Consider the following 12270-nt stretch of genomic DNA (forward strand, 5'->3'; position numbering starts at 1 on the left):
TAGCTTGCTCTTGTTCCTAGCTTGCTCTTTTTTCTTTTGTTCCTAGCTTGCTGTTGTTCCTAGCTTGCTCTTGTTCCTAGCTTGCTCTTGTTCCTAGCTTGCTCTTGTTCCTAGCTTGCTCTTGTTCCTAGTTTGCTCTTGTTCCTAGCTTGCTCTTGTTCTTAGCTTGCTCTTGTTCCTAGCTTGCTCTTGTTCCTTACTTGCTCTTGTTCCTAGCTTGCTCCTGTTCCTAGCTTGCTCCTGTTCCTAGCTTGCTCTTGTTCCTAGCTTGCTCTTGTTCCTTACTTGCTCTTGTTCCTAGCTTGCTCCTGTTCCTAGCTTGCTTCTGTTCCTAGCTTGCTCTTGTTCCTAGCTTGCTCTTGTTCCTAGCTTGCTCTTGTTCCTTACTTGCTCTTGTTCCTAGCTTGCTCCTGTTCCTAGCTTGCTCCTGTTCCTAGCTTGCTCTTGTTCCTAGCTTGCTCTTGTTCCTAGCTTGCTCTTGTTCCTAGCTTGCTCTTGTTCCTAGCTTGCTCTTGTTCCTAGCTTGCTCTTGTTCCTAGCTTGCTCTTGTTCCTAGTTTGCTCTTGTTCCTAGCTTGCTCTTGTTCCTAGCTTGCTCATGTTCCTAGCTTGCTCTTGTTCCTTACTTCCTTTTGTTCCTTACATTAGTCTCTCTTGAACCCAGTTTAATCTAACGATTATCTTTGTATTTCATATTCTGGTTTCCCCTGTGGTATGAAGTTGTCTGTCTTGGGCCTCGCCGTAATTTCTTAAAAGGGCATTAGTCGCCAATTTCTTGTTCAGTTAGTTTCTTTTCACATTGTACTACAGTATGCTCAGGAACTTTTTTTTAGCCTTTTATTATCTACTCTCCTCCCATTCTCTTCTCTAGTTCCATTTCTACTCAGTATTCCTAGCTCGCTGTTACATCTTATACTCCACTTCAAGGTTTACTTTTGCGTGTAATAATCGGTTTACATGATGCCTTTGTTCGCATGGTTTTTCCTTACTGCATTGTTTTTCCTGCTGCATTTTTTCCTACTGCATTTTTTCCTTACACCATTGCTTTTCTAGTCTCGTAGAATTCTAAATAAAAGTTGCCGAGTAAGGGGCTGAGGGGATTTCCCATGACCATACCTTGCTTTTGAGCATAGTATTTGCCTTCAAATATAAATTTTGTAATCGATAACACAAAGTTTAATCAGTTCAGTTTTCTATATAACTGAGAATTCATGTTCACACATGTTTTTTCCTGCATCTAAAGCTCTGTTATAAAGAATTCTTCTTTGGAATTTCCAGCTCTTCTGATGTATTCTAACTTAATCGTTTTGTAGCCTATCTGTTTGTTCTGTTTATCACCTAAAGGGATAACTGAAGATATCCCCTAATGGAATACTTGAAGATAAACCCTAAAGGGATAACGGAAGACATCTCCTAATGGGATAAATGAATATCAAGCATAAAGGGATAACGGAAGACATCCCCTAAAGGGAAAACAGAAGATGTCCCCTAAAGGGATAACGAAATATATCCCCTAAAGGGATAACCGAAGCTACATTAATCCCTAAAGAAAAGTTGCTGATCTAAGATATTGGATCTGCCAACCATTTTCTAGGATAACATCTGAAGGCCTCCCATCCCCTCCCAAGTGCTGAATGACACGTACGGGTTTAACGCTCACCTCCTTGAAATAATACATAAATATATCTACGTGTTCCTGTTTTCTTTTGTTCATTTAACTTAATGAGGGACATTATCATTTATATTAACGAGAATAAGCAAAACACGAAGCAGTAAAAAGAAAAATAACGTGAAGAACGGAAGAAAATTATGGGTCTTCCAAGGTTGTACAGAGAAACTCCAATGGTTTAGATTAAGAGCCCTTCACCCCATGAAGGGTTGCTGTGTCATATACATCACTGTTGTTGTTTTATCTTGAGGTTATAATCCCCACCTACCAGGCAGGTGCTGCAGCAGGGATGTGTTGTTGAACAGCTGCAGCCTGACCAAGGTGCTGTGGAGTCTTAGCAAGATGAGAGAGATGCTGTAGCGCCGCAGCAGGATGAGGGAGGTGCTGTGGAGTCATAGCAAGATGAGGTGCTGTAGCGCCGCAGCAGGATGAGGGAGGTGCTGTAGAGCCATAGCAAGATGAGGTGCTGTAGCGCCGCAGCAGGATGAAGGAGGTGCTGTAGAGCTGCAGCAGGATGAAGGAGGTGCTGTAGAGCTGCAATAGGATGAGGGAGGTGCTGTAGAGCCATAGCAAGATGAGGTGCTGTAGCGCTGCAGCAGGATGAAGGAGGTGCTGTAGAGCTGCAGCAGGATGAGGGGGTGCTGTAGAGCTGCAGCAGGATGAGGGAGGTGCTGTAGACCTGCATCATGATGAAAGAGGTGTTGTAGAGCTGCAGCAGGATGAGGGGGTGCTGTAGAGCTGCAGCAGAATGAGGGAGGTGCTGTAGAGCTGCAGCAGGATGAGGGAGGTGCTGTAGAGCTGCAGCAGGATGAGGGAAGTGCTGTAGACCTGCATCAGGATGAAAGAGGTGTTGTAGAGCTGCAGCAGGATGAGGGGGTGCTGCAGAGCTGCAGCAGGATGAGGGAGGTGCTGTAGAGCTGCAGCAGGATGAGGGAAGTGTTGTAGAGGTGCAGCAGGATGAGGGAAGTGTTGTAGAGGTGCAGCAGGATGAGGGAAGTGTTGTAGAGGTGCAGCAGGATGAGGGAAGTGTTGTAGAGGTGCAGCAGGATGAGGGAAGTGTTGTAGAGGTGCAGCAGGATGAGGGAAGTGTTGTAGAGGTGCAGCAGGATGAGGGAAGTGTTGTAGAGGTGCAGCAGGATGAGGGAAGTGTTGTAGAGGTGCAGCAGGATGAGGGAAGTGTTGTAGAGGTGCAGCAGGATGAGGGAAGTGTTGTAGAGGTGCAGCAGGATGAGGGAAGTGTTGTAGAGGTGCAGCAGGATGAGGGAAGTGTTGTAGAGGTGCAGCAGGATGAGGGAAGTGCTGCAGAGCTGCAGCAGGATGAGTGAGGTGCTGTAGAGGTGCAGCAGGATGAGGGAGGTGCTGTAGAGGTGCAGCAAGATGAGTGAGGTGCTGTAGAGGTGCAGCAAGATGAGGGAGGTGCTGTAGAGCCGCAACAGGATGAGGGAGGTGCTGTAGAGCCGCATCAGGATGAGGGAGGTGCTGTAGAGCTGCAACAAGATGAGGGAGGTGCTGTAGAGCCGCAGCAGGATGAAGGAGGTGCTGTAGAGCTGCAGCAAGATGAGAGAGGTGCTGTAGAGCCGCATCAGGATGAGGGAGGTGCTGTAGAGCTGCAACAAGATGAGGGAGGTGCTGTAGAGCCGCAGCAGGATGAAGGAGGTGCTGTAGAGCTGCAGCAGGATGAAGCATATGCTGCAGAGTGGAATTAGCAACAACTGCTCTGTGCACTCTATATATATTATCTGGCGACGTGCATCAGCCAAGATGAAGATAACGACGTAAAGATATATTACCAATTTGGGTCTTCCTCCAGCGAGAACCAGAAGCCTTAAGGAAGACACATGCTCACATTATGGAATATTGCTGAAGACGAGATACTTTATTTTCCTGGCTATATATCCACTAGTTTTGCAGTTCTCAAGTGGCTGTAAACTTCTAAACAGAGTGATGAACAATATACCCTATCATGGTTCTATATCAACTAAGACAGAAAATATTAGATTCCAGTGGTCCTCAACCTTCCTACACAAGTGGGTCATATTTGGTCTAATGTGTGTGATGAGGATCGCACGATTTTGTTGACTCCGTTCAGTGTGGAACCTACATAAAAGTGAGTTCGTAATCTTATGTGATGGCAGCATCCATTTCTTAGAAGGGCCACATGCGGCCCGCGGGCCGCAGGCTGGGGACCCCTAAATTTACTAAGTGATCTACCTTGTGTCTGTTAATATTATCTATTTCTACAAGTACATGTACAAGGTATACAGCCCTAGCTGACATCATTGACATGCTACTATATAGTAAGCCGCTTGTTATGCAGTGCATATCAGGCAAATTAGGTCAATTTTGTCCCAGGATGCGACTCACACCATGTTCCCAGTCGACTAACACCCATGTTCCCATTTTATACTTATGGGTGTACATAGACAACCGGTGTAAGGAAACACGCCCAGTCTTTCAACCCTCGCCAAGATTCGAACCCGGACACCTCACCATGTGAGGCGAGAACTTTCGCCACCAGGCTAAGGGCCACATTCCTTTACTTTTGTGGCCTAAAGTGTTCTAAGGTTAGGTAAGGTTCGTCAGGAAACAGGACAAGGGTTTCCTGACGCGGGTCTTAGTCATATGATGGCCCGCAGCTGGAGCTTTTGGTCATCTGACCGAGGCCTTCCACTGGCTTGTTCACCCCTTTAAAAATTGTGGTTATAATTATAACCATTAGGTTTTTCTTTCTTGGTTAAAGTATTCTTAGAACAGCGAAAACGTACGACTGGTTGCAAGAGCCTTAAACTTGTAGGGTCGTAAAGCCCCGTTGAGAGGCTGTCGAGACAGTAAATGTAAAGCGGGTGAATATGTAGACCTTACAACAACGGATGCAAAATTTACATAATGCTCTGACGTAATATTAGGAGTAGAATTTGAGTTAGTAGAAGGAGAAATAGAAGTTACGTTTATGAAGGCCTTATATTTCCTAGAGTGACAACTCAAAATGGACATTTCGGTCCATCCTTGATCATTACTTAGTCCAGTTTAGCCTTGTTCATTGTTCAGGACAGACTGATACGTCGGGTAAAAAATTTCCTCTTAATGCGTTTGTAAAATCTAAACCAGCTGTTTTCCCATAGACAGATCATGAAAACTTCCATTAAATGTATATGATTTAGTAGATAATAGAAGATACTTCAATCCTTAATAAAGTTACGTACTGGGATTACAAAATAATTATGCCATGCTGATGAATTAAGAGTAGAAATATAATACACTGTCTCCTTTACACTCGGATTATAGTGAAAAACGTGTAAGAAATATAAATAAAGAGTGTAAGTGAAAAGCTGATCACTCTAAACTTCATTCTCTGGTAACCAATAAACGTATACAAAATATACAATACACTGGACCAAAGGATTAGAGGGATTTTGCCTGACTAATCCAGCCCAATATTTACAATCTTCATCAGTACTTAATGATGGAATACGTTAAAAAAATTACTCCTCGGTGACAGAACAAAAAATATACATCCAGGAGAACGGCTGCCTACACACGAGCCTACTCAGCTTTTAGCAAGTTTCCAGGGTAACTGGGAGGTAAAAATGTTTTACAGGCTATACCCCAAAATTAAACAGACCCAGCGTGGAACGGGGTTCCTAGCTAGGTCAGCGGCTTCCTAATAACCACACCGAGAAGGAGCAATTAGTGAAACATGGTAATGAGATGCTGAATGAATTCTGGGAGTTCTAGAATGTGGTAACAACTAGGAAAATATCCCTGCGCACAAGCACGTCATATATACTTCTGAATCAGTGGTAAATAAATCTCCACTGGTCAAAGGGAATTCGTTGGCTTGTTAACCGGTTGACTAGGTTTAAAGCCTATAGACTACACTAGGGTCATTAAGGCTCCTCGTAACTTTTACACGACGAGTCAAGAACACTAATCCTGTAAAGGGGAATAAAACGATCTCTTACCGTCTATACACAGAGAGGCTTACAGCTCACAGTGTATATATGCAGAGGGTCGTTAAGTCCAGTTATCTCTAGCCTATCTCCTGGACATGCTCATTTGTTTGACTTGCAATCTAGAAGGGCATATCTGCAAGAAATTCCGGATAAATTCTCAGGGTCTCCAGACGAAAATAACACAATCAACATGGAATCTTATCGTGCTTATTCTTTCCAGAAGGGATCACCATTTATGAAAATAAAAGTTCACTGACGCTGGCACTCAGGTGTTAACTGTAAAAGTTAATAACGTTGGGAAATTGGTTTAGTGTAACATTATAAAATTACCGATACATTCACTGTCACTGGTAAGCATAGAAAGAATGATTGATGGAGCCTTTTTGAGAACAGATAATTCCTTTTTGAGCTAGCACACGAATTAATATATATGTTCATTTCTGTAAGTGGCATTTTTTGGCTGATATATTTACAGATTGCAAAGAATTTAGTATTTCAATTCAGTGTATTAATGTAGTTAATCATAATGTTCCTCGCAAAAAAAAAAAATGGAAATCAAGTAACATTTAAACTCTGGGGTGAATGTGTTGCTAAGAAAAATTTTGAGGGCTTTCAAAATGTTAATGATTTTTTAAAAAAACTGATGATAATGTCAGATTAAAGGCGATACAACATTTTGTGATTTGTGTACCAAAATTAACGAAGATTTTCTTCTCGTAAAAAAATATTAGATTGGTTTGTAGATAATATGACTGATGTCACTTAAAATTAAACTTCATTATGCAGAATTATGTTTCTGAATTCAGTTAGACAAATACAGTGAAGTTGTTACACGAACACTGAAATATCTTAAATATTTTGTAGCATCTTGTAATATGTGTCTTCGAGAATACTCTTAATAAACAAAAAAATATCAGTTTGTAGGTAATGTTTATTGTCTCAAAATATTAAACTTTTATCCATCAAAAAATGTTACATTTTGGTCATTGAGTAATATTTACTTTAGATATTAAAAATACCCAACCAGATACTTTGAAATTACTCACCTTAAAATATTTAGCATGGCATTTTCTGGACATATTTTCTGTATCAACAGGTAAAAAAAAAATTGATTAGCTCTATCTTGCAAAAAAAATTTTAACTTTCTTTATCTTGTAAAAAATACTTTATTTTTGAATAATTACTATAATATATACACAATTTAAATATTATATAAAGTGAGGGTCATTGTCAGTTGCCAAGTATCATTATAATTTTATTTTTTCGTCAAGATTCATGGGCTTTTTTAAATATTTTCTTGATTTCAAAATATAGGAAAACCATTGCAATAAACAAGAGGATAAGAGACGAAGTGTTGATAAAACACAGAGAAGACAATTGTAATATACCTGACAAGCAATACCAACATTATGGAGGAACTTCCGACATTTTTGTAATGTGTAGCTACGAAGATGTCAGAAATATTTGCAATTATAACGCACTATTTAGATTGTATGATGTCAGTCATTTCATTGATTTATGAGAAAGTATAATTGTAAAGTTACCTCTACTGACCAGTGTTCCATAGTAGTCAGGCAACAGCGAATCTTTTTTTTTTCTTGGGAAACGTTTTGCCAACAAGAAGCTTCATCAGTCCAATACAGAGGAAAGATGAAGATGTGGAGGAGTATAAGGTAATCTGTCCATCAGCGTAGAGGTGACATGTTTAGTCCAATCTTGAGAAAGTACAGTATATGCAATGAGAAATTATTTGTATAGTGGAGATAGGTGATGTGAAGAAGGTGGAGGCGGCGTCACAGCCTCCACTAGTTCACTAGGTCAGCCACTTGGTTAGGCAAACGTTGAAGATATACAGGATTGTCTCTGTATCAAGATTCCTAGACACTGTCGTATCAGGCAATTATTATAAGACAATTGCTCTAGAGAACCGACAAGAAGATGAATTAGACACTTCAAGAGGCCATTAGTTAATGAAACGTTTTTACAATAAAGAATCCCAAGAGATGCATAAGCGTCTCAGTCATTTACTTGCCGGTTGATAAAGCCATTAGTTGTATTGTACAAGTAATCTTTAGTGTACCGCATAAACAGTTAATGAGGAGAACCCTTCAAGACAAATTGACTTGATGATGGAGTTACCTTTTCTTCCTCAAATCAAATTTAATTGCTTCCCAAAGGCATTAAATGACACTTTAGAACATTTTCCGGGTCACTACGAAAAAGCTATTATAAAAATAAAAATAATAATTACTACTACTACAACTAATAATAATAATAATAATAATAATAATAATAACAGCAACAATAATAATAATGAGTAGTAAGGGTGTCATAAGAGGTGTGGCCTCTCCTGCCACAATGACGAGATTACAAGAACTAATGAGATTTAGAAGCCCGACTCGCATCTGTCACGCCAACCTGTGCACTAGTCAATGTTTTCTTTCGGTGTCCAGTCCTCTGAGGTTCGTTGTGTGTAAGTGATCTTCAGTTCTGAGTTTCAACACGCTTTGGCACAAAAGACAAGTGGCTTACAAAATAAATAATACTAATATATTTATAAAGCAAACCATGTATGAAATATTACGTAAATTTATTAGAGAAACGTTTAGCCAACCAGGAGATTTTACAATAACGAAGCCCTTAGCGGACGAGAAATTGTATCGTTGCATACAATAGTCAAGGTTAGTGTCGTTATTCAATATATATCGATTAATGGGGTCAGCGTAGCTTTCCTTCACAAAGGAACTCACGAAGGAGAATACTGAATATTTACAACAGTTCAGTTGAATATTTGCCTCGATTGTAAACAGACGTTGGTTATCACAGCTTACAGAAAGGATGTCCTTACTTATTTATAATTTAGGGAAAAGTGGACATATGGAAGGAGGAAAGTATTAGGAAAAGTAAAATATTTGTAGCTATAAATTAACATTAAGACGATGCTAGATTAAACAGTAATAAATTTATATCATGGGAAAATATATCTAGTGGATGGAGGGGCACACTGAGAAAAATTTATTGAAATAGAATTATTGAAGATTTCAGTGAAATAAAAAGTGAAAATGATGATGATATGAAGAGACACACAAAAAAAAAAAAAAAAAAAAAAAAAACTGGGAGTGCGCAAAACTAAAATAGAAGAATCTTCAATATATATATATATATATATATATATATATATATATATATATATATATATATATAGTAGAACAAAGGCTGTGATAAACACCATCTTCAATGCACAGCTAACTCCTTATTAGTATTTCTGAATCGAAAATATACTACAAAAAATTAGGGCGTTAAAAAAAATGAAATATTCTGTTTACATCATGAGTTGAGTTATGGATGAAGTGGATGAAGAAATATCTTCTAAACGTTAATACAGAAGTTTGATACGCATTGAGGATGGCGTTTGTGGTAGCCTTAGTCCAGCTTTTTATGCTGAAGATTTGTTTCCCATTTGGAGCCTCAGCTGCCCGTGTGAAGGAGAAGAGTTATGTTGCTTCAGCAAGGCATAACACAGACTTATCATAACAGGTGTAAGAAACTCGTAATAACTCATTAATGATGTACAGGAAAACTATGAAAGTCTTCAGTATATATTACGTATGTTATGTCAAGAGTGTAACACCCAGCAGCAGGTGTGTTCAACTCACACCAAAGAAACACGGTGATACCATAAGAACATAAGACGGAACACTGCATCAGGCCTGTTGGCCCATACTAGGCAGGTCCTACACAACACATCCCACTAAAAGAATATTTGTCCAACTCTTTTTCAACGGTACTCAAGCAATAAGCTTTGGTAAATCTATTTTACTCAAAAGCTTAGAGAAGCTTTTATCCGAAGAAGAATTATAAAATTCCTACCAGAGCTGAGAAATATAAATGATAATGAAAGGATGGTAAAAATAAAAATACCCACACCTGCTGATACAAGGAAAACAAGAAACGTAGTAATCACAAATAAGACTGTCAAAGAACATGAAAATAGACATAGAGAAGTATTCTTTGTATATGTAAGAGAGATAACAAGTGACCATATTTGAAAGCTGAGAAACAAGGTGAAAACGAAATTGTTACAGAGATGTAGAACAATAGAATGCAATAAAAAAGAAACAAGTGAAACAAGCAATGGAAACTAAAAAATGTGTAAATATAAATGATAAATAAAGTGTAATGAACATTTGCAAATGTTCAATAATAACCCACATGAAGACAAAATTTCAGATTAATTGATCTGTATATTTCGACACCCTCCCCCCACCCCTTCTGCGATCCTCTTCAGGGGATCGAAATATTCAGATCATTTAATCTGAGTTTCTGTCTCCATGTGGGGTTATTATTTAGCATAAATAAAGATTACTGGAGACGTTACACCGTGGTCGTAGTTATGCTACTGTATCTATAATTAGGTATTCAACCACGTACTTGGAGAGAGTATGTTGAAGAAATTACTAGAAGTAATTACTATAAATAACAGCCTCAACTCTATCTTCTAATACAGAAGAGCTTCGTATTCCAAAGATATTTATACCAGGAACAGCTTTATTAAACAACTTTTACCCTCTAAGGCGAACTTTTAAAAAGAAAAATTCTCAGCTAAACTTCATATAATAAATATTTGCTCTGCTATAACTATTTTTGTATTACTCTGCGAGCCAGTATTGGTTCTTCCATCACAGCAGAGTTAGTAATCATTATTTCCCTGCAGTGGAAATAAATGGCATAAAATATCGACACAATGGAAATATGAACACTTAAGCAGTATAATGTGACTTGATAAAGCCAACTGTGTGGGCGAAACGTTGTCAATAAAGGATCACATTATAGTACTGCTTAAGTGTTTATGTTTCCATTCCCCTGCAGGTTATCTGCCATTTAGGCTACTCAGTTGGAAATATAAACACTTATGCAGTATAATGTGATCCTTTATTGACTACGTTTCACCCACACAGTGGGCTTTTTCAAGTCACAAACAGATCTACCTGGGGTGGAAGGGACGCGAGTATTTATAGTCAGGTTCAGAATGCTGAGGTCAGGTGGAGAATGCTGCATCTGATGATGTACCGAGTGGGGTTGTAGAGTCTAAAATCTTGGGTAGCTTGTAAATGAGATTGGATAAGTTTGTGAGCAGACCTTCTACAGTGTTCTTATGTGGGATAGCGATGAAGAAGTTTCTTGGCAAGTGGTTCAGCTATGTTACAGAAGCCGTGGTCAGCTTTGCAGAGCAGAACATCGTTTCTCCACCATTATTCCTTCGTCTGTCACCTGGCTCCGTTATGTTGACGATATTCTCCTCATAACTCCTAAACGCTTCAACGTTCAAGCTCTCCAAGACAAGCTCAACCAGGTCGAGCCTTCAATCCAGTTCACACTTGAAGAAGTCGACAACACTCTTCCTTTCCTTGATGTTCTGCTCTGCAAAGCTGACCACGAACTTCGTTTTAAAGTCTATCGAAAACCCACCAACCAAAACGACCTTCTTCACTTTTACTCTCACCACGACACCAAAACCAAACGTGGTGTAATTATAGGCTTCTTCCTGCGTGCACTCAGAATCTGCAGCAATGAGTTCCTTGAAGAAGAATGCACGATAATTGAACAAGTATTTTCTAAACTCCACTATCCTCGTCACTTCATCAGAGACTGCAGACGGCGGGCATTAAACATCTTCAACACACCCAGAGAAGACACTGCCGAGAAGAGATACATAGTCCTGCCCACCAACTCCATTGCCAAACACGTTTCCAACATCTTTTCCAATACCTCATTTCAAGTATCTACCTCCACAACCACGACCATCAAGGACATTACCAGTGATAGACAGGACAAGCTTCCACCCTCTGCAGGGGTATACATAATCCCTTGTAATGACTGCAACAAGTTATACGTGGGCGAAACATCAAGGGACCTCCAAACACGTATTTCAGAACACCAATACGCAAGCAGGTCTGACGACACAAGGAATGCCTGTGTACAACACCGTAATTCACACAACCACTTGATAAACTACAGAAACTCAAGACTCATCGCCACAGAAGACAACACTCAATACCGAAGAATCCTGGAATCATCACTTATTTCTATATCCGACAACTTCAACCAGAATAGTGGCTTCTATAACATAGCTGAACCACTTGCCAAGAAACTTCTTCATCGCTATCCCACATAAGAACACTGTAGAAGGTCTGCTCACAAACTTATCCAATCTCACTTACAAGCTACCCAAGATTTTAGACTCTACAACCCCACTCGGTACATCATCAGATGCAGCATTCTCCACCTGACCTCAGCATTCTGAACCTGACTATAAATACTCGCGTCCCTTCCACCCCAGGTAGATCTGTTTGTGACTTGAAAAAGCCCACTGTGTGGGTGAAACGTAGTCAATAAAGGATCACATTATACTGCATAAGTGTTTATATTTCCATTGTGTCGGTATTTTATACCATTTATATCCAGGCTACTCAGTTACTTTATTTGTGGTATATTCACCTCAAGAACGACTACCTACACTAGCTTCACCACTAACCACGGTATTAATGTATAATGATAATTTTTAGTACATCATATATCGGATACTAGGTTTGGTAACCCGAGACTAGTAATACCTGTAGCAGTGTGCAACACAAGCGATACTCGTGAA

The sequence above is a fragment of the Cherax quadricarinatus genome, chromosome 29 (assembly GCF_038502225.1).
Source record: "Cherax quadricarinatus isolate ZL_2023a chromosome 29, ASM3850222v1, whole genome shotgun sequence".
NCBI classification, from domain to species: domain Eukaryota; kingdom Metazoa; phylum Arthropoda; class Malacostraca; order Decapoda; family Parastacidae; genus Cherax; species Cherax quadricarinatus.